Raw genomic sequence first — 23,271 nt, 5'->3', positions numbered from 1 at the left:
TTTTCTCTACAAAGCTTCTCTTTCCACCGCGAATCTCCAACTCCATTTGGCCATGAGTGACTTGTTTTTAACCCTGATATCCACCACTCCCGTGCCCCCTTATCCTTTGGCAAACCAATTTGTTTCCACTTTACCATCGCCATTTTCCTTCGTCCACTTATACTTTCCCACAAAAAATTCCTTCTAATTTTGTCAATTTTATTAATCATGGCAACAGGTGCTTGAAAGATTGTCATGAAGTAGATAGGCAAAAAGCATAACACTGCATTAGTAAGCACAATTCTTCCTGCCCAAGGGAGTGAACAACACTTTCAACCCGATAGTTTCCTCTTAACTCTTTCCACGATTCCATTTCAAGAAGAAATCTTTCTTAGATCAGCTCCTAGAACGATTCCCAAATAATTGAACGGTAATTCCCCTGTCTTACACTTATGAACAGCAGTCATTCTATACAAAAAAATCCTCTTCAAAACCAAACCCCACAATGCATGACTTATGGAAGTTAATACTTAACCTAGAGAAAATTTCAAAGCAGCGGAGAGTGAACTTAGAATTCCTCACCACTTCCTCTTTCACCCTAAAAAATAAAATAGTGTCGTCTGCAAATTGTAAATGTGAGACTAACTAACCAGGTATTACATCTTTTATCCCCTCTATGATCCCCAACTCCTCCGCTTCAACCATCATCAAGTGCAGTACCTCCGTCACTAGAATAAATAAGCATGGTGATAATGGGTCCCCTTGTCTAAGACCTCTGTAGATTCTGAACTCATTTGTGACTGCACCATTAATAAAAATGTTGCTCTTGCTGTTGCCACACACTCCAACATCCAACCAATCCACCTCTCACCAAATCCCATTTTCAACAATATCAAATCCAAAAATCCCAGCGCACACAATTATAAGCCTTGGAGAAATCTAGCTTAAAAATCAAATATTCCCTTGCACATCCTTTTTCTTAATCGAATGAATTATCTCATTTGCGCTTAATATTCCATCAAAGATTTGTCTTCCACGAATGAATGCACATTGTGTATCACTTACCACGACCCCAATAACTTCACGTAATCTTCTCGGTAGAACCTTTGCAACTATTTTGTACAACGAACTCACCAAACAGATTGGTCTGAATTCAAAAATGTCATGCCAATTTTCATTCTTGGGTATGAGTGCTATAAAAGACGAATTAAAGCTTCTTTCCAACTTTCCAGTTTTGTAAAATCCCGCCATCATTTCAAACAAATCTTTTTGTACGACCTTCTAGCATTTTCTAGAAAAGCATAGATTAAATCCATTCTGACCCGAAGCTTTGTTCTTATTACAACTCCACATCGCTTCCTTGATTTCATCTATGGAAAAAGGCACCTCAAGTTTCAAAGCTTCTGCTTCTTTCAGCCTATTGAATTTCAAGACCATATCCATTTTCCATTTCCTCGAAGGGCAACTAAAATGGTCTCTAAAATAATTGAACATCTTATCTTTCAGCTCCTTAGGTTCACTATACCAAGAATTCCAATTTTCATCCCATGCACAATTTTCCTCTTCACTTTAATCTTTACCGCACTATGAAAAAAAAGTCGTATTAGAGTCTCCGTCTTTTAACCATGTCATTCTTGATTTTTGCCTCCAAATCGATTCCTTAAATTTAATTGTTTCCCCAAGTTCAAGATTCAAACTTCTCATCTCCTCTATTTCCAACTCAGTTAACTCTCAATTGTCGCTTTCAACATCCAGAATCTTAATCCTCTCTTCAATCTCATTTATTCTCTTTTCTAATACATTTCTATCCTCCCTATTCCATTTCCTAAGGGCTCCTTTTAACTTCCTCAATTTCCCCAATATTCTACCATTCATGCTGTCCATTTTATTCCATTCTTTTCTAATTAAACTCGGACACTCCTTTTTGCTAAGCCACGCATTTATAAACTTAAAAGGATTCGGACCCCAATCCACTGTTCCATTAGTTAACAAAATCAAAATATGATCCAATACTAATCTTTTTAGTCCCAGTTGTTGAATATCTTCAAAATGTTCTACCCATTCTTCATCCACCAAAAATCTATCCAACCTACTTTTCTTCTTATCTGGACCATACCAGGTGAATTTTTTCCCCAACAATGGCAAATCTACCAATTTGCATTTATCAATACAGCTCTCAAAATCCTTCGAACCCTTTAATAATCCCACACAATTACTTCTTTTGCTTTTATTCCTAATCGCATTAAAATCACCTCCCATAATCTAATGATTAGTGAACTATTTTTGAATCTCAATCATCTCCTCCCATAAAATCTTTTGTTCCGTCAACATATTGGGCGCATATACATTGATCAATACACCTTCCCAACCTTCAGAGAACCAATTCCCTTCTACCACTATAAATCTATTAACACAATATTCTTTTTCAATAGAAAATATGTTTTATTCCAAATTGTAATTAACCCACCCGAACGACCTACTGCAGCCACATACCTAAGATCAAATTTATTGTCTCCCTAAATTCTTCTAATTAGATCCCCAAACACTACCTCTAATTTTGTCTCCTATAAAAAACATACATTTACCCTGTGCATTCTAACTAATCTACTCGCCATTGCAACTTTAACCTCTGATCCCAAATCCCTAATATTCCAAGAAACAATTCTCATATCATCCAACCAATATTCCAATATACTCAAAACATCAAATTCAATCACGCACCTGTTGTTGCATTGGGGCTTTTTCGTTTTCTTCGAGTCTTTTGCTACTGGTTTTCAAGTCTCACAATATCCTCAATGACATCTCTTTCATCTCCCCTCACTCTTAACCCCAATTTCTTCCCCACTTCCCTATTCTGCTTTGCCTCCCTTAAAATTACCTTCCTCCAATTGCTGATGTCTGAGTCTGACAATGATAAATTCACGATTTTCTCTTCACTCCTTGACGCTACCCTGCCCTTTTCCTTTCTCCAAATTCTATCCCTCTTTTGTTTTTCATTGAAAGTCAACACCCTATCCTGAATATCTCGCATGGAGCTGATTTTTTTTATTAAAATGTTTTTTCTTCCTTATGATTTGGATTTTATTTAGGAATACATATTCTATCTCCTAGAAAAAAAACCACGTCCCCTGTTTCTGGTTCTTCTGATTTGTTTCTAGAATTTTGTTATGCTGTCAGGATATTTTCCTCACTCAAAAACAGCCCTTCATTTCTAATTGAGCCCACACCCTCTTCTATATCCACCTATACATCTGATTAGGGGTGAGCAAAACTCGATTTGACTCGAAAAAATCAAAAAAATTCAAATTTCGAGTTAAACGAATCGAGTTATTCGAGTTAATCGAGTTATTCGAGTTAATCGAGTTATTCGAATCAACTCAAATTTTTTTTTCAAATTTCGAGTTCGAATCGAGTTGAGTTTTCGAATTCAAATAACTCGAATAATTCGAATATCAAACTATAACATTTTACATTTTTACCCTAAACTCTCAAACTTTTTTACTTTTCCCTCAAAACTTTTACTCCTTCCCACTTTCTCCCCGAAACTTTTACTCCCCTCCCCTCCCAACCCCCCAATCTACCCAAAATCCATTTCCCACCAAAATTGTACTTTTCCATTTACTTTTTCTCAAAATTTTACTCCCAAAAACCCTCAAAACCTTTTATTTTCCCCAAAATTTTACTCCTCCCACTTTTCCCTAAAACTTTTATTCTCTTCCCATCCCACCTCCCATCTACCCCAAACCCTCCCCCTCCAATTTTTTTAATATTTTCCTCCAAAATTTTACTCTCCTATTTACTTTCCTCAAACTTTTATTCCCAAAAACTTTTTATTTTTCCCTAAACTTTTACTTCTCACCATTTACTCTCAAATAAAAATCAAAATTATCCAAAAAATCACTAAACATAAATAGTAATAATTTTATTTAAATATACTATTTATATTATTAAATTAAATTTCACATTTTATATTATTTATATTATTGAATTGTTTAGTCATATTGAATATTTATATTAAAATTGAATTCTTAATTATGCCATAAAATATTCGTGTTAAAATTTTATATTGGTATCAATTTCACATTTTATTTTTAAAATAACTTTTATTAAAAATCATATTTTTATATTTAATATATTTTTAATTCCAAAATACATAGTGACAAGAATCTGAAGATAATTGAAACAACTAAGCAAACAAATAAGCTAACCAGTATATAAAAAATTAATAAATAAATTATGAGGCGATGAAAGTTAATAAAAAATTTGATTAAGGTGGACAAATTTTATTACGATGGGTGACAATGGTTACAAGGACCCAAAATTATTTTTTAAATTTTAACTCGAACAAATATATTCGATTCGATTCGATTCGATTTGAATTCCATCTCACTCGACTCGATTCGAGAAAACTTCAAATAAAGTTAGGATGATAAAATGAGATTCGAAAACTCGATTAACTCGAAAATTTTTTATTCGATTCAATCGAATGCTCACCCCTACATCTGATCCCCTACTTGGGCCTATTACAAGTGCCAGACCCATATTTACTAAGTCCTCTCTAGCCCGATCCATACTTCTATTACTTCTGTTGACTCTAAATTCTCCTGCAACTAAATTTCCATTACTTTCGACATCATGATCTCCTTCATTTAATTCCCCCAACATCTTCTGACATTCTTTTCCGTCTCTATCATTTTCAATGTCTTTTTCCATAATTACTTCCTCCATAACGTTTCGATTGCCTTCCAGAGATTTCTTCGATTCCAATCCAATCGCCGATTCTGATTCCGACACACTTTCTTCAACCTCCTACTGTCGTATCTCCTTTTTCGAGATATTGCTTTTATATTCTTCCGGCCATCCCTTTTCTTTTACACTGATCGGAAAACTAATATCTCCCACCTCCAGTATTACTACTTCAATTTTTCTCAATTGTTTGATTGAAATCAACATCTCAATTTTCTCATAGTTGGTTGTTTTTGTCAAGTTCTCCCCCATCGAAACCAAATTGCCCCAATTGCCAGCAACCCTTTTGAACTTTTCGTAATTCCAGCAATGCAGAGGTACATAGTTGATTGTTTTAACTGCACTTTTAAATTGCTTTATAAAATTGTTTTCTTTTTGCGCACAAGCGTGTGTAGGTCAATGGTTAACTGGGATAACATCTCATTCTCTATGAGATGCCCTAAGAAGTAATCCGATAAATATTCCCCACTTCGATTAAACCAAAGTGCCTTTATGAATAAACCTAGTTGTTTCTCGATTTCCGTATGAAACTCTTTAAATTTATAAAAGGTTTCACTCTTGTGGCGCATTAGGTACACATACCCATATCTAGAATAATCATCTATAAATGTTACGTAATACTCGTAACCACCTCTTGCACTGACGTCCATGGGCCACATATGTCAATGTGCATTTGTTCTAAGGGTTTCATGGCCCTCGTTCCTAAAACTATATACAACGATCATAACTCACATTTGTAATTCACTATAATATGGTAATTATGATTAGTGTTATTTTTATGTGCGTTCAATTTTTATTCTATTAAAGTTTTTGTTTTATTGCATTGGGCAAAGTAGAAGAATGTAAGATTTTTTAATCTCATTATTGTGGACCTAATTAAGTCTAAAATTATGTAACCCAATTTAAGGGGATAAGAGTTTTACTTTTAATAGAAGTTAAATCTTATCCGCTCATTCGAATAATGGCGAACTCCTATTATGCTTCAATTTATCAATTTGTGTAATTAAGGGAAAAGTTTAAGAGGGAGAAATAAATTTATCGGATGTTCTTCTTCGTGTTCTTCTTTGTCGAGGTTAATGGTGAACTCCTATTATGCATCTAGTATTTTTATATTTGTAAAAATCATATTATTGTAAAGATCCTAAAATAATTGTTTCTGCAATTCTAGGGATTTGATTTGCATAATATTTATATCTAAAAAAATTTACAACAGGAATCAATTTTTAAGAGTAGAAATAGATGAAAATTTAAACAGAAAAACTAATTTGCTCTTTGATCAAAAGTACAGGAATTAATTTGCTCATTTTTTAGTAGAAGTGACAAAATACAATCTGACTCTTAGTACAAAAACATCCATGATTTTTTACCCACCATTTAGCTATTCTTACTTCTTTTATATTAAAAAAATTCAACATTAATAATTTAATATAATTTAAACTTTTCTTTGTGGTGTGAATTTAAGATTGTTTGTTGAATCCAAAGTCAACTAAAAAAGAAGTGGTAAAAAGTACTTGTCCTTTACTTTTAAGCTGCTTTAGAAGTGGATCCAATCATGGGTTTCCTTTGGAATATGTTTTGAAGAAAGGAACCAAAGTGAATTGATTGAAGCATCATCTATGTTCAAATTTTGAAATTCAATCATATTTAGGTTTGTTTACAATAAAAAATAATGTGGAATTAATAGGAGCGGAAACTTATCTTTTTACGGAGGTGATTGATATTTGCGTGGCTGAAGCAAAGGCATGTGAAAGGGCTCTTTTGTTTGTAGTTAAGATGGGTTATCGGCATCTGATTGTTGAAGGGGACTCTTTAACAGTCATCAAGAACATTAAGAAAAATGAAAAAGATAAACCAGTTCTTAGGCCAATAACGTATCAAATTAGTTTGCTGGAAAAATGCTTTGATTTTGTAACTTACACTTTTGTGCCCCGAAATGTTAATAGGACTACTCACACACTGGCGCTGGAAGGCCGGAGGCAATAGGCCTGTGGTGTCTGGCCAGATGGAGTTCTTGATTCTGTGAAGACGATGGCGATGATGGATCGATTGGCTTAGAATCAAAAATACCAGGGTTTTTCTTGACTCAGCTTTGAAAATGGTGAAGACTTACCGCTCCTCCAGTTATGGATTCAAAGCTTCGTTCTCTTCTCTTCCTAATCTTAAGATCTTTTTCAGAAGGAGAAGCGATACGTCTGTTGGCGGATATTGGGTTTTGAAATTAGCTGCAGTTTTTTTGGGTTTAGGGTGGTTTTTCTTATGCTATTTTGGTTTTGATTGTTTTTTAGGTTGTGTTGGCTTTTAGTTTAGGCTTTTTAATTTCTCTGTCTTTTCATTTTCTGTTCTGACTATGTCTTTTCATCTTTGCCTTAAGCCATGTAATTTTAATATATCAACCAATTTTTCATGCAAAAAATAATAATAATAATAATGTGGAATGGGTTTGAAATTTGTCCTCCATATACTAATTATGTTATTGTTTAACAACTTTCCTTTTCTATTTCTCTTTAAACTATTCAACACTAGCCTACAATTTTGTAAATAAATATTTAGTTAAATGGACATTTCTTTCTTTACTCATCTTAAGAGGCTATAAATATATTAAAATAAATTGGAAAAAATTCACATTTATTAAAATTCCGATTTTAACCAAAATATTTCAAGGAACTCATAATGTATATTTCTAGACACCGATTAAGTCCTCGTTAATCTTTTTTATTATTATTATAAATATTTGTTTGTTTTAATACATTTTATAGATTGGAAATTTTAATTAAAAAAGTGAAGTTTAGAGATTCGCTAATTTATTTATTTTGCAAACTGGCGGCCAATTTTTTTTTTTTTGTAATTTTAACGAAATAAGGTCCACGCGTCATTTGCTTATGCTTAGCTGTTACCACTATTTTTTCTTTTTTCAAATGGAGATGGATTTTTTTTCTTTGTCACACGCCTTTCCTATTTCTTTTTCCGTTTGTTTGTTTCTTGTTCTATTTCAAATGAGTAATGACCTTTCTCAAGAAAATGGTGCTTTTTTTTTTTTTTTTGAGAAATCCAAAATTTTACATCGTATTTACCCTTAACTTTATTCATTGGTCAAATTAATATATAACTAGAATGTTTTGCCGGGGCTTCAACCTTTTTATATAATTTTATTTATACTATAATTATTTATTATAATGATTAATATTATTTCTTTACTAATTAAAATACTTTTTATATAAATTATTTTATTAATTCAAATGACAAAAAGTTATGTTAGGTATAGATTGCTTTATAATAAATTATGACTATGATCTCTATTATATTTAAATTATATGATAGTTTCATGTACTAATATTTAACCGCACAAATTATATGTTTTAAGAATAAATCTTTAAAATTAAACTTTGGTTAATTATAAAAATTATTTTTCTGATGAAAGTTTAAACCCTAATGTAGCTTTTGATTTTTATAATTTCTCTATTTTTTACATATTTTTTATGTTCGTTTTATGATTTATGTTTAAAATTTTTAATTGCTCCTCTCAACAATGTCATCTCCAAGGGTTCAAACATGTGTCTCCCCTTAACAATATAATGTGACTTATCATTGCACCGAACACTTGCTACCTTTACTCTAACACTTATTGGGAGTGACACCTACAAACTCCGAATATAAAATAAAAATGAAAAATACCAACAAAATATATTACTTGATAACATATAAATTTTTCTTAGATCTAAATCATATAATTTAAGAATTAAATTATCCAATATAAATTTATATTTCAAGAATTAGAAGCTAAATGCAATGTCAAAATTAAAGGAAAAGAATTTAAAAATGAGGTAATTTTATTTTCTCAAAAATACCATTTCATTATATATTAATCAATTAAGAAAATACTTGAATAAAACTAATTATTAAAGCTTTTATAAAAATATTTACTTATAGTTTGATTTTTTTATTACTAAATTTTAGCTTAAGTTGAACTGAGTCTTGAGTTTGTATTTTTTTAAGTTAAAGTTTTTCCGAGTTCAAATTTTTTGAGCTTAGATTTTTTTAAGTTTAGACCTTTTTAAGATCGAATTTTTAACTTTTTAATCAAATCAGGTTTAAAATGAGTTTGGGTTCGAGTTTTTTCGTGTTAAGTTCTCAAGCTCGGGGTCATTTATTCATATCTACTTTTATATTTGCTTTTCATGCTGAAATTGAAATTTATTTATTTTTATTTTAAAGGTTTTTACAAAAAAAATTTCACATCATAATTTTAATCAAATAATTAAAATATGAACTATTTAGACTTAATAATATAATTAAAAAATAAATCCTAACTATGAGCACTACAATTTCACTATGTTCTTATAATGACGTAACGCCCAATGATATTCAACAAAAATATTGAAAAAGGGCAGGAGCGAACAGCTAGATCAAGCACTGATCAAGAATAAATTTGAAGCGATTCCAAAGAGTAAATTACTGTAAAAGAAACTTGATAAATCCAAAATTTAGATTTTATTCTGTTGTTCATGGATCTCATCAATAGATGATATTTACTGCTTCGCTTTTGGAAAATATTCGAGAAACCAAAATTTAGATTTACATAATCAACTCTTGACTATCAAACTCAATGTATTAACGGATTCTATTCTTTGGTTTTTTAAATCTTTATTGTTTGACAAACTTTTCTTAAATTATTTTTAGTGAAATAAGCACAATAATTATATATTATTATTTTAATTGAATTCAAACCTTTTTATTTCATAATTAACCTAGAAAACTAAGTTTGAGCGTTAATTAAATCAATAAACAATATTAATTTGAAATGCTCTCTTTTTATAATAATTTAGAAATTTAAAGGCTTAACCTACGGATTGTTATTTAAATTATGTTATTTTTCTATCTTGGTACCTAAATTATTTTTACTCAAAAGTGATATCTAAACTATTTTTCCCAAGTTGTTATCTCCGATAACCAAACTATTAAGTTTATTTTTTTATAAAGGTTATCCTACAAATTAGTACCTCAACTACTTTTTTTTCTCAAGTTGATTCTTTTATTAGTTCAACTATTAAGTGTATTTTTAAAAATATATAACAAATTAAAATTAGCTATGTGGCAAAAACAAAAAACAAAAAATATTACTTTCTCATTATATATCTCTTTTATTTTATATTTTCTTTCTTTCTTTCTTCTTCCTCTCATCTTGGGATGCTACCTAGGTAAAATTGACTCGATATATTATCATGACATCACATAAAGATTATTGATGAAAGTTGTAGGTCTTCTTTAAGGAACTTCTCCCATTCAATATTTTAAAAATAATACAACGTTTTTATTTCGGTTTCAACCATGAATGATTAAATATGCAATGACAATTATAAATGACATTCTTTTTCCTAAACTATATGGCATGCTTATATTATATATGCATGAACTTACATGTTAATTTAATTTCATACAATCACATATAGAATACTATAAAATTTCTAAATTAAATTGACTCTAACCATTCAAACATTTCCATGGTTCCATCTTTAAGGAAAAATAAAATAATTAAATTTATAATGTTTTTCTCAAACATCCTTTTGACTTTCCAGGTAAAAGTCAAACATCTTGTGGGTTCCACATCCCAAATTCCAAAAGGAACCTGTTTGCCAAAAATAATCCTAAAATCTAAAAACTCGAAAATAATCGTAAGTGACTTTCACTATCGACCGAGCCTCCACCACTACCAAATATTATTGTCATCCATCGTCGGTTAGCTCACCATTGGCCCACCACCAACTAGCCACCCTGCCGGGCTAGCGCTACCTCGTTCGATTTTGGTTTCGGTTTCGATTGCATTGTCTTTGACCTCACCTTTTTGGGTTTCCCCAAAAGTTTTAGGTTAAAAAAAAACCTAGCCTGTACTTGGTTCACATGAATTTTCTAATTTTACAAAAATAAAAAAAAATCCTACGTGAAGATGATAGTTCACGATCTAATTACAAAACCAATAAATATGAAAAACCAAAACTTCAACCAATTTAATGATAGGAACCACAACCTTTGGCAAAATTACTTTATAACATTTATAAAATAAAATATACATTCATTCACATGCATAATAATCCCAAACATGCATGCAATTTAATAATGTCATTTCTTATCTCATTTAATCAAACAATGAGAGAAAGAGACAAAATTTGATATCGATTTATATTATAAACATAGCACAACCTGGTTCTGATATCAATTGTTGAAAAAATCGATTTAGAAAATAGTGTTTTTAGGCAAAGAGAAAGTTTAAATTTTTTCTTAAAACCAAACCTTGTGATATTTATAGTAATAAACTTTTAACTGAAATAGTATTTGTGCTTTATACGATGCGATCTACGTTGTTTCTCGGTTTTTTACCGAACAACCGTCTCTCCTATCCTTTAACTCAGAATTGATTAGAGTGTAGACTTAAACAAAAAAAACCAAGTGCACAAAATTAAAATTTTCTTAACTTTTAGTGGGAAAGTTAATCCTCTCTATAAGAACCAGAAATTATGAGTTTTTCATAAAAAATAAAATTTATTCTAAAATAAATTGTCACTATTTTCTGATAGAATAACGATACTCTCAAAAGGTAAAATTAGGTTAGCTCATAGTTTCTATTTATAGAAATATGGTACAAGAGTTATGCTTGAATAATATGTAATTAAATAATAATATTTTAATAAAAGCACAATGTTCCATTAGAATTGTAACACAAGGGGCGGCGGCACACCCTAGGGAATACTAGGGTTTAATTCCCTTCTCATATAATTGGGCCTATTAGGCCTTTTGTGTATTAGATTACAACTATATGTGTTATCCAGATTTTTATCTACAATTTATAATTTACCCAACCCTATAACTATTTTTTGTTCAATTCATAACAATTTTATTATATTAAACCTATGATGAAATGAATTTAATTGCCTCATTCAATAAATCTACGATGACTAATTAGTTTAATTCTCTTTTCAAACTTCAATTATTTGCTTAAATCAATTAAATAATAATTCAAATAAATTAAATTAATTTTAAGTCATTTTTGTACCCAAAAAGAAAATGCATTCACTGCGGGTAGTAAATACATGCAATCCATTTCTCTTACTTAATGTTTTCATTCATTCCAGATTATCGATTCTACATGCAATTTGTTTCAAGTTATCTCAAGCTAGTGGAAGGACCGATTGGACATATATAATTAGGGCTAAAATAATTTGTAATTAGGTTTCGACTCTTCACCTATTAATTACAACATTATTAATCATGAAATCATTTCATTATAGTATCATGATTGAACTCTCCCTTATTATATACTATTACAAAAGCTACTCATTAAGTGCTTGTACAATACCCTCATAGGATATCCTAAATTTCTTTAGGATAAAATTTGTTCTCTTAATATGATCTTATTTTATCTCATGGTTTCCATTATATCTTTTGATATGAAAAAGTCAATTACTAACACTACACCAAAACAGACTTTTAGCGACGCTTTTTAATGCCTTTAGCGGCGCAAAAAAGCGCCGCTAAAAGTATTTGCGGCGCAAAAAAGCGCCGCTAAAAGTATTTGCGGCGTTTTGATAAGCGCTGGAAAAAACGCCGCTAAAGAAAGCGTCGCTAACTTTAGCGGCGTTTTTAGAAAAAAACACCGCTAAAGACCAATACCTTTAGCGGCGCTTTTTCCACAAACGCCGCTAAAGACCAAGACCTTTAGCGGCACTTTTTTTACAAACGCCGCTAAAGAACAAGACCTTTAGCGGTGCTTTTCCCACAAACGTCGCTAAAGATCATGAACTTTAGCTACGCTTTTATCACAAACGCCGCTAAAAAAAAACCTTTAGCGGCGCTTCTCACAAAAACGCCGCTAAAAACATAACCTTTAAAAAATTATATTTAATCAAATAATATTTATTTTTATGATAAATATTTTATTTTATTTTTTAAATTTGAACTTTAAATATACTTTTAAGGATAAAAATATTATTTAAATTAAATTCTCTATGAAAATTTTAACTTTAAAATTAAATATAAAAATTAATAAATTTAGTTTTAGAATTTAAAATAATAAATTAATAACACAATTAAAATCCAAAATTAGAACTCAAGTTATCGCAAATATTAAAGTAAAAATAAAATTTAGAATCAAAACTAAAATAAATAATACATATAAACAACAGATGACTAGTTGAACAAGCCTATGATACATATTGCAAGGTAATAAAAAATGCAATGCATTTTCTTAATCAAGTAAATCTTGGTAATAAAAGAATTAATACAATTTACATGACTCAATAATTTACAGTTTAATAAAAAATATAATCATGCAAATATGAAATCCAAATCCAGAATAAACACTTATTTACATCTCTAACTGCCATGCATTACTTCTTTACATGACTCAACAATTTACAGTTTAACGGAATCGAATTTCTCACCCACTACACCGCCTTTTTGTTTTTGGAACTGAATGTAACGCAAGGTGCTGGCAAGGAAAGCATCAGCCACACTATCAGGGTTTATGAAATCACTTTGCATCTCAGTATTAATTAATTCTATCAGCCCTTGGATTGCGGAACTGGTGATTTGCTTATTCTTAGAGGACCCTGCAACTCTACATTCATCCTCTGGAGAGTCCCAATTATCAGATGAATTGCAGTCACTTGGGCTTTAGAGTCCTATGATCAATAAACATTCATGAAACTCTACACAAATTAGAAGGCATAACAAACTTCAACAATAGCTGATCTGAGTAGTACAATTACCGCAATTTCTTCTTTATATAATACAAACGCTTGTGTGAAAAATTCATACGCACATGCTCAATATCACAGCCATTAGTTGCCTGATAGTCAGGAAACAGAACAAGGACAAAATACAGGTTAAAAGTTAAACATAAAATTCAAGCCTCTCTTCATAAAAAAGGAATATAACCAAAGACAAAGCCTGCAATTCTGTTCACTATGCATATATTGCTAATATCATAATGATAATATGCCATTCATTAAACTTAAAAGTCATAATGATGGGAGATTTATGATGATAGCACCCCCATCGCATCATCTTAAAATAAAATTATTGATCCCTAATGCCTGGAATCAACATAATAAATTAATGGAACATTGGTAATAGCCCTAAGAATGTCACAAATAAAGCTATTTATTCTTGTAAGCACCTGTTCCATCAAAAACCTTGCACTCTCGTGAGCAACATTATTTATCTCAGTATGCCTTTTCCCAACTATCAATTATAAAAATGGCATCTCTTGAAGTTCAATAAAATTTGTTATCATCTAAAATAATTTTCAGGGTTCAATTCACTATTTAACCAATGACTGTTATGCAGAGTTGGTTTAAGTCAAGACTCAAGATTAACCAATGACCAAGGTTTCTGTTTCTATATACCTGAGTAGCCATCACACGGAAATGGATTTTGCTTCAAATCTTGCGAAGTGAATACTAGAATAACCCCTGCAACTCTGCAAAACCAAAACCACTCTTTAGTACATGTAATCTCTCTATACATAACAATAACAATAAGAACCTTTAATAATCCAATGAAGTCAACTTGCACAACCACCACTCAGAATTTTTCTTTCAAAATCAACAAGAAATTTACAAGAAGAAGAAGAAGAAAAAGAAGAACTTCTCTTCTCGCCAATGAATCAGTTAAAAAAATATCATTAAAAATATCAAGGCAAATGAAATATTATCCACAAACGTACCAGTAAAGAAGGAAAACAAATTACTTAGAAATGAAATCTCGACTTGTGGCAGAGAAATTCCTAGTGAAAGCGAAGGAAAAAAATAAAGAGTGGTACTGGTGTACTTTAAAAGCAAAAAAGGGCGAAGAAAATTCAAGACTCGAAATTAGAAGATAGATTACAGAGAGAATGAAAGCAAAAAGGAAAGGGAAATACAAGGTTTTTTTTTTTCAAGTTATTGGTCTTATTGGGAAATAAAGGAGACTACTGAGATATTTATCCTTCAAGTAACACAGTAAACATTCTTCTCAACAAAAGACATTTTCTTACCACCAGTGTCGGGGACCAGAGAATCCAGAAAACTACTATAAAAACTGTATAAAAATTGAAAACTTAATTAAAATTTTCAAAAAAGTATTTAACTTTTAAAAAATTGCAAAAAAGAAATTAATTTTTCTAAAAATTACAAGAAAGATGCCACATAGCAAATTCTTATTCGCACCACATAACCAATTTTCTTATCACTACTCCAATAGTTTATGTACCCTACCAAAATAGGATAAGAAGCATAGTTCAAAGGCCAAATTAAGCATTATTAGACAAACCTATTTATGAACTCGAAAGCCATTGATGCTTAAATGAAGCTAAAATCCAATTCAAATTCCCTATGGCAATTATGAAAATGTCACTTCTCATTTGCAGTAAAAGAAGAACAAAAAAAAAGGAAGGATACACCACATTCAACATAAAAGTCATGCCGCTGTCCACAAGCACTCAAATTCGCAATCACGAACTCCACAACCATGAGAAGATTCATTAAACTGCACCCTTATATATGTTAGTCTGCAACAAGAAACCATTCATTGGTGTGTGATCAAGAAGCACTAAACATCTGGTATTGCAATGAAATTGTTTGGAGACAAATCATTACATTGAACATGCAAGTCCAACTCGACATCCTATGTTTTACACCAAATTGTTTAGTACCATAATTTTAGACTAAGATCACATCTTATGTACACAGTTTCAGTACATACTTTGACTACTCAAATGATCAAAGTTGACAAATACACTTTAAATATAGAAGTAAATGTGTCACCATGCTGTTTCAAACCAGCAGCAGATTGAAACCCCACGTTAACGAAGCCATCTAACGTATTAAAAACAATTTAAAACCAGCAACAAAAAATGTTCAATGTTACAAGAATGCTTCCAGCTCACAAATTAAAAATAATTAATAGAACTAGAAAATTCTTACCACAAAGGATATACGAGTAAAAGGACACTTTATATTCCTTAAAGGTCACTGTCTGAGGACTCCCACCATAAACTCTGGAAATACAGATAATGCCTACTATTGCCGTAAGAATAGCTGCAGTGCAAGGACATGCAATTTCTTTCTCCAAATTACCACCCACCATCTAATTACTCATCACCTGACTTCCAATCAAAGCCGCAGACTCGAAAAAAGTCATCAACCAAAATGTTTCATTCAAAAGATCTTGCCTATGACCCTGGAGAAAAAAACCCAAAGAAAGTTGATACCATTATGTTCAAAGAAAGTCAAAAAAATCCCATGTCTCGAAACTGAAGGAAAATATTGATGTTGCCAAAGATAGACACACATTTGCTACCCAAAAGCTAGGACTTGATGTAATCCTCTTCCATATCCCAACAACAAGGTGAAAGATATAAAACACCAAACAAGATTTCTTTCGACCTCTACATGAATAACAAAAAATAAAGAAAAAATAATAAAAAATTTCAGAATCTATATCACCCAACGATTCATAAATAAAGTTGGTTAATTCACTGAAAAAAAGGCAATAGAAACATGGAAAGATTAAGTTTTACTCACATTAAATCATAGAGAAGGCCTAAGAAACTACCGAAAAAAAGAGCAGATCCAAATCCAATAAGCATAAGCGTCACTGTATCTTCCTTGGTAATTCCATAGTAAACCAGCTCAAACTCTCTGTACACAGACCATAATCCTTCCAACACTGAGAAAACGATTATGTAGAAATCAGATCAACTTTTTTTCCCTTTTAATTCAGAAAAAAAGAATTTTTTTTTTACCTGAGGCGAGGGAATAGAAAAGGCGAAAGTAACGTTGGAAGCGGAGAGAAGAGGCGAAGGTTGGGTGGACGGAGAAAGGAGGTGACAAAGGGAATCGGGGTAGGGGAGAAATGGTTTGGGAAAAATAAAAGAAGGGCTGCCGATTTGGGAAAATTGGGGGGAAAAATAAAGGGAATCGGGGTAGGGGAGAAAGGGTTTGGGAAAAAAAGTGGGGGGAATCGATTTTGGGAAAAAGAAGGGGAAAAAAGAATATTTCATTTTGAAATTTTGTTATCAAATCTTCCATTATCTTTTGAGATTGTCCCTCCCTGTGTTTTGAAGGTATGAGCCCTTCTGAAAGGTATGCAAAAAGAGGGAGAGAGGGGAAGATAATGATGAAACGGTGGTGGCAGAGAGAAACACTTAGGTATTTTGAGGATACCAATTTTAGGGGGAAAATTTAGAGCTTTTAGGGTGGAATTTTGGGATAAAACTGCACCATTTCTAAAGTGAAATTACTTTTTGTGGCGTTTTTATAAAAAATGTCGCTATTGTTTATCTGAAAAACGCTGTAAAAAATTATTTTATTTTGAAAAAATAACATTTTAATAAAAAATAAATGATAAAATGGCTGTAATTAATTATTAATTAGAATTATCTAAATTAAATAATTACCTATATATCCATATCATTTTTATTTCATTTTTATTTTTGTATTTTTCTTATAATTTGGTCCTATCCAAATTAAATAATTACCTATATATCTAGATCAAATATATCAAATGGGTTACATTAAATATTTTTAAATATAAAAGTATTAATTAATTGTATAAAATATTGTATCATTTAACAAATCTCAAATAAGCCTTAAACCCTAAATTAGTCATTCAATATACATAAAGTCTATCTACTATATATCTCTTAAACAATATAAACTATACTCATAATTTTAATATATTAAAATTATTATTATCTCTTTTACCATTATATAAAAACATATTTAATATAAAAATTAAAAAAACTAGTTAATCTAAACCCTAACCCGACCCTTAAATCCCTAAATCCTAACTCCTAAATCCTTAACTCTTAACCCTTAACCCCTAACTACTAACCCCTAAACCTTTAAATCCCAACCCTTAAACCATAATCCCTAAATCCATATATAATTATTTGATCACGGCGGGGGCAAGGCAAAACACGAAAAAAACTGAACTGAATAAAAAATTGAACCGAGCACTAAAAATACTGAACCGGGATGGGATAAGTTAAGGATATCCTTGGATATAGCTTATATTGATTTTGAAAAACCAAATCTTCACATGATTTTGAAGAACCAAATTAATATTATCTCTTTTACAATTATATAATAAATTAATTAATATATAAATTAGAAAACACTAGTTAATCTAAACCCTAAACCATAAACCTAAACCCTAAAACCATAAACCCTTAACATGCATATAACCTCTAAACCTTAAACCACAGTCTTTAAACCATAAATCATAACCCCTAACCCATAATCCATAAACCTTAAAATGGTAACACCTAAACTTTAAACTAAACTATAGTGATATTTAATTCAATATTTTAAAATTAATACTATCTCTTTTACGATTATATAAGAAATTATTTAATATATAAATTAAAAAATCAATAGTGTATCCAAAAAATTATTAAAATAATAGTATTTTAATTTTTCCATTTTTAACAAATATTTTAAATTATTTTAAATCCCTAATCATTAGCGGCGCTTCCTCAAAAACGCCGCTAAATCCCCCAAAGCTCACAAAACAACGTCGTTTTGGCTTAGGTTCTTTGCGGCGCTTTCTTGAAAACGCCGCCAAAGCCCTGAGCATTAGCGGTGCTTTCTTAAAAACACCGCTAAATCCCCTAAAGCTCACAAAACGGCGTCGTTTTGGCTTAGGCTCTTTGCGGCGCTTTCTTAAAAACGCCGCTAAATCCCCGAAAAGCTCACAAAACGGCATTGTTTTGGCTTAGGTTTTTTGCGGTGCTTCCTAAAAAACGCCGCTAAATCCCCCAAAGCTCACAAAACGATGTCGTTTAGGCTTAGGGTTTTTGCGGCGCTTTCTTGAAAACGCCGCTAAAGCCCTGAGCATTAGCGGCGCTTCCTCAAAAACGTCGCTAAATCCCCCAAAGCTCACAAAACGACGTCGTTTTGGCTTAGGTTCTTTGCGGCGCTTTCTTGAAAACGCCGCTAAAGCCCTGAGCATTAGCGGCGCTTTCTTAAAAACGCCGCTAAATCCCCGAAAGCTCACAAAACGGCGTTGTTTTGGCTTAGGTTTTTGGCGCTTCTCAAAACGCTAAATCTAAAGCTCACAAAACGACGTCGTTTTGGCTTAGGTTCTTTGCGGCGCTTTCTTAAAAATGCCGCTAAATCTCCGAAAGCTCACAAAACGGCGTTGTTTTGGCTTAGGTTTTTTGCGACGCTTTCTCAAAAACGCCGCTAAAGGCCTGAGCATTAGCGGCGCTTTCCTTAAAGCGCCGCTAAATCCCCGAAAGCTCATAAAACGGCGTCCTTTTTGCTTAGGTTTTTTGCGGCGCTTTTTCAAAAACGCCGCTAAATCCCCCAAAGCTCACAAAATGATGTCGTTTTGGCTTAGGTTCTTTGCGGCGCTTTCTTAAAAACGCCGCTAAAGCTTATTTTTCGCGGCGTTTTCTAGAAAGCGCCGCTAATGCTCGATATTTAGCGGCGTTTGGTATCCAAACGCCGCTAGAAACGCCGCTAAAAGCCTGTTTTGGTGTAGTGTAAGGGTGTGTTTAATAAACTGAAAATTTAAGTGTTGAAAAGTTAAACACTGAATTTTTATTGCTAAATTTTATAAATGTTGAATTTATATTAGAAAATTGTTTGATATATTAGTAAATATAAGTACTTAATATAATTATTTTGTTTGATAAAGTTAAACATTGATTTTCAAAAGATTATTTTAATCTCATTAATATAATATTTTATATTATTTTAGATAGTTTTGGATGAAAGAAAAATATGTTCATTTGAATATCTCATTTTAAAAGAAATATAATTTATTTTATTTTTAATAAAATAAAATTAACTTAATATTTTCTACATTAAGTGATTAGTAGCTGCTTATCTACTTATCTTATTGAACATTTTTTTGTTGAAAATTTTATATTAAGTAAAATGTTAAAATGGTTATCAAACACATTTAAAATATTAAATTTTGAAAATTTACAATGATTTATCAAACACAGCCTAGTACATAATAGTTAAATATTCGAGTATTACGTCAAAGCCATAACAACCAACAAATGTCGTCAAACTTAATCCCCCAATCACCATCGTTTAACACGAATTGCAAGGGATTTATTCGGTTTTCAATGATCCACTCTTTCAAACTCATGCTCAAGAAATCATTTAAGGAGGTAGGAGTAATGATGTTGCACCAAACAACAAGAGCCGGAAAACAACCTCGAACAACATGCTTCGTAGTTTCCTTCACCCCACCAAAGTGTCGATAGCTCCCATCGTTAGCTAAATGTCTTTTGACACAATTCATGTTAGTGAGAAATTTATCATTGATCGTAAGCCAAAGAAACAATTTCACCCAAGCAAGCCCTTTATAACCTTACAACATGCTCCACTTCCGATCCTCCTACAAAGAATTTCGTCACATCAACGCTTCATAAGCAGATTTAGAAGAGAATCTCGTCTCTTTGTTCCACAACCTTCCCATGTAATCATTAATATCCTACCTTCGAGGGGGTCTTCGACTAGCAACAAGGTTACATATAGAATGGGGCAGCAAACCATTAAGCTCTTCCCAATTCCAATCACCATCCGCATTGAGCATGGACATAATTGGACGATGACAATTGATAACTTTCTCAGGTGAAACACAGTGATCAAATAAGATTCCAGCTTCCACCATCCATGGATCATGCCAAAAATCAATTGTGGCACCATTACCTATATTCCAAACTAGGAATTTCCTAACCTCCTCCTAAACCTTCACAATGCCCTTCCATAATGGTGAACAATTTCGAGCAAGGAAAGTAATTGGTAAGTCATGACCCCACTTATATTTAATTCTCAAAACTTATACCCAAAGCTAATTCAATCGACTTACCAGATTATAGCCTAACTTCATTAGAAAAGCTCCATTTTGTTGTTCAGTATGTTTGAGACCCAAACTACCTTGTTCAATGGGTCGACATAGAGTGTCCCACTTCACAAGATTTATTCTCCGAATCTCATCCGAGCTACCCAAAAAAAGTTATGGATTATCTTCTCCACATCAAGAAAAATGCCCTTAGGAATAACCATAAATTGCATGGCATGAATGGGAATAGCAGCTAACACCGCTTTAGCTAATGTCAACCTCCCCGCAAGGGATAAATTCTTAGTTTCCAACTCGCTAGCTTTTTTCGCATGTTGCTAATGAAAAATTGAAACGTTGTCTTAGTAACGCGTTGGTGCAAAAGTGGGACTTCAAGATATTTCCCAAGGTCCTTCTCCAATGTATACCCAAACTTATTACAAATCCCATTTTGCAACGAAACCTCAATATTAGCAAAACAGAAAATATTTTTTTAACAACTAATATTGTGCCCTGATAACTTATAGAAAAATCTTCATAGCCTTCTTAATCACCTTTCTCTCATCTATGGAAGCTTCTGAAAACAAAACCAAATCACCAACAAAAAATAAATGGGAAATTAGTGGGTCACCTTTAACAAGTCTCAAAGTTTTCCATAATCTTTGATTTACCATATAAGAAATAAGCTAAGTTAATCTCTACATACAAAAGAACAAAAATATAAGGAAATAATGGGTCACCTTGTCGAATGCCCATTGTCTATTGGAAATCCTTTGTCAAGCTTCCATTCCATGGCACTTGTATTAAAATTGAAGTGATACAATGCATAATTATACGCCATAAACTGGATAAGATACCAATGTCCACAAACATATCATTTATGAAATCCTAATCAAGACGATCATAATCTTTTTCAAGATCCACTTTTATGGCCATCCATCCCCTTCCCCCTTTCTCCCTTCTCATGGAGTGAATAACTTCTTGAGAAATAATGATATTATTTATGATGCACCTACCCGAAACAAAACTCAACTGATTAGGCAAAATCCATTTAAAAAGATAGGATTTAAGCCTATTCATAATAACCTTCGTAACAGTTTTGTATACTGTAGTACACAGACTAATCGACCTAAATTGGTGAAAGTATAAAGTAACATGAACCTTAGGGATCAAAACCAATTAAGGTTTTGCTAAGCCAACCACTCAACTTTCTCCATTCATGGTACCTTTTACAAAACTGCAAACACTTCTCCCTATATACACCCAATTCTTTTGATAAAATGACACATGAATCCCATTAATTCTCGGTTCTTTCAAAGGTGTCATACAAAAACGACATTCTTAACTTCCTAATCAATGGTTGGGGAAGAAATTGCACTAAGCTAAGCTTCAAAAAATTTATAAAAGCCACCCCGAATAGGAGACCCTCCTCTTGATTTTTGGTATCAAAGGCTTTCTTCTTGAGAAAGGACATCTTTTAACTCACCTTACAAATTTTGAGCAAGATCAAATAGATAAGGGGATGATCTAGACTCAAGGCATCTTTCAATTCCTCTTATGCGAGCTATTAGATGGGCCTTCCTCTTATGCGAGCTATTTATGTTCAAGGGATAAAAGGATGTCAGATTTCAACTTCTCAAGATTCCTAACATGAGAAGAATGAAAAGTGGACAACCACTGATAATTACAAACACACCTATCAAGTCGTCGTTGAAGAGACCCCTTCGCCCAAGTAAAAAATAGTCTCGAGCAACCAAGATCATGTAAACCAAAATCAAACATAAAATTAATGAACAAATCATTAACGCCACCTCTACCACTTGCTCTTCCCTTGCCCTCTTCCTGAGATAAGACAAATTTGAAATCTCCCCTAAGGTCCAAGGCACATTTAGAGGTGACACTAACCTAGCAAACAACTCCAAATGATTTCCACTTCATAGCTGACAGACTCACATACACAACCGTGAAGAAAAACAACTAGCCGAACCATCCTCTTTACAATGCAAATGAATGAATTGACTAAAAACACTAATGACCTCTATGGTAATACTCGATCTCTATACGATCCAAACCCCACCGAAAAAATCACATGCCTCAACATGATATGAACAATCAAAGCTACTCTTTCGAATGACCTAGTTAGCCTTAACACCACTAACCTAAGTGTTATGCAAAGTAAGAATACTAAGTTTATGAAAAGCATAAGTTGTTCCTATTGTGGACCCTCACCTGAACCTTGAGCCAAAATCATTTCATGTTGCTTAAACTGCTGAGATAATGATGTTACCCCATTCAGCCAGTAATGGTTTGGGCAACGCCCTAATTTTGATTTTTTTTCCTAACCTTGAGACCGCATCTAGTAGCTTTCTTCATGGCCAATGACCTATCTTTATTTTGGTAAACCATGGTCTTCCTTACTTGTCTTTGGGATTGACTCAAAGTATTATATTCTTCAGGATTAACTATAACCACCACCTTGTGAGTCTTTTCTTCCAAAGTCAGTTTTTTGTTCAATGACCTGTTGTGCTGCGACCTCTCCTTCATTCGACTCATCATTAACTCCCATTTTAGTCAGCCATTTTTACTATTGGATGCACCTTAGCTCCTTTGCATGGCCCTAGTCCCACTTTGTTAGATTGGGCTAAATTGGAATTATGAGAATAGTTGGAGTCGATCAAGTCTCAATCAATCACCACATTCTTTCCTCTTCTT

The 23,271-nt window shown here is 32.2% G+C and overlaps 2 long non-coding RNA genes across 10 annotated transcripts; one reads left to right on the top strand and one right to left on the bottom strand.

Moving 5' to 3' along the window:
• Positions 1-4,584: 4,584 nt before the first annotated feature.
• Positions 4,585-7,184, top strand: LOC128040569 (uncharacterized). The gene is made up of 2 exons (XR_008195295.1): positions 4,585-5,042; positions 6,669-7,184. It is a non-coding gene; the product is annotated as an uncharacterized LOC128040569 (long non-coding RNA).
• Positions 7,185-12,937: 5,753 nt separating this feature from the next.
• Positions 12,938-16,936, bottom strand: LOC105780683 (uncharacterized). Of its 9 annotated transcripts, none has more exons than XR_008195267.1 (8): positions 16,502-16,936; positions 16,281-16,425; positions 16,048-16,144; positions 15,681-15,936; positions 14,444-15,265; positions 14,124-14,197; positions 13,485-13,564; positions 12,938-13,397 (listed from the first exon to the last, which is right to left on the bottom strand). It is a non-coding gene; the product is annotated as an uncharacterized LOC105780683 (long non-coding RNA). The 9 variants fall into 9 exon arrangements; XR_008195270.1 differs by having other exon boundaries at positions 15,028-15,265; positions 16,312-16,425; positions 16,502-16,931; XR_008195271.1 differs by having other exon boundaries at positions 15,028-15,265; positions 16,281-16,397; positions 16,502-16,931.
• Positions 16,937-23,271: the final 6,335 nt, after the last annotated feature.

Source organism: Gossypium raimondii, chromosome 4 (genome assembly GCF_025698545.1).
Source record: "Gossypium raimondii isolate GPD5lz chromosome 4, ASM2569854v1, whole genome shotgun sequence".
Lineage (NCBI taxonomy): Eukaryota > Viridiplantae > Streptophyta > Magnoliopsida > Malvales > Malvaceae > Gossypium > Gossypium raimondii.
Note: the sequence above shows the minus strand (reverse complement) of the source record. Positions and strands in the feature narration are given on the sequence as shown.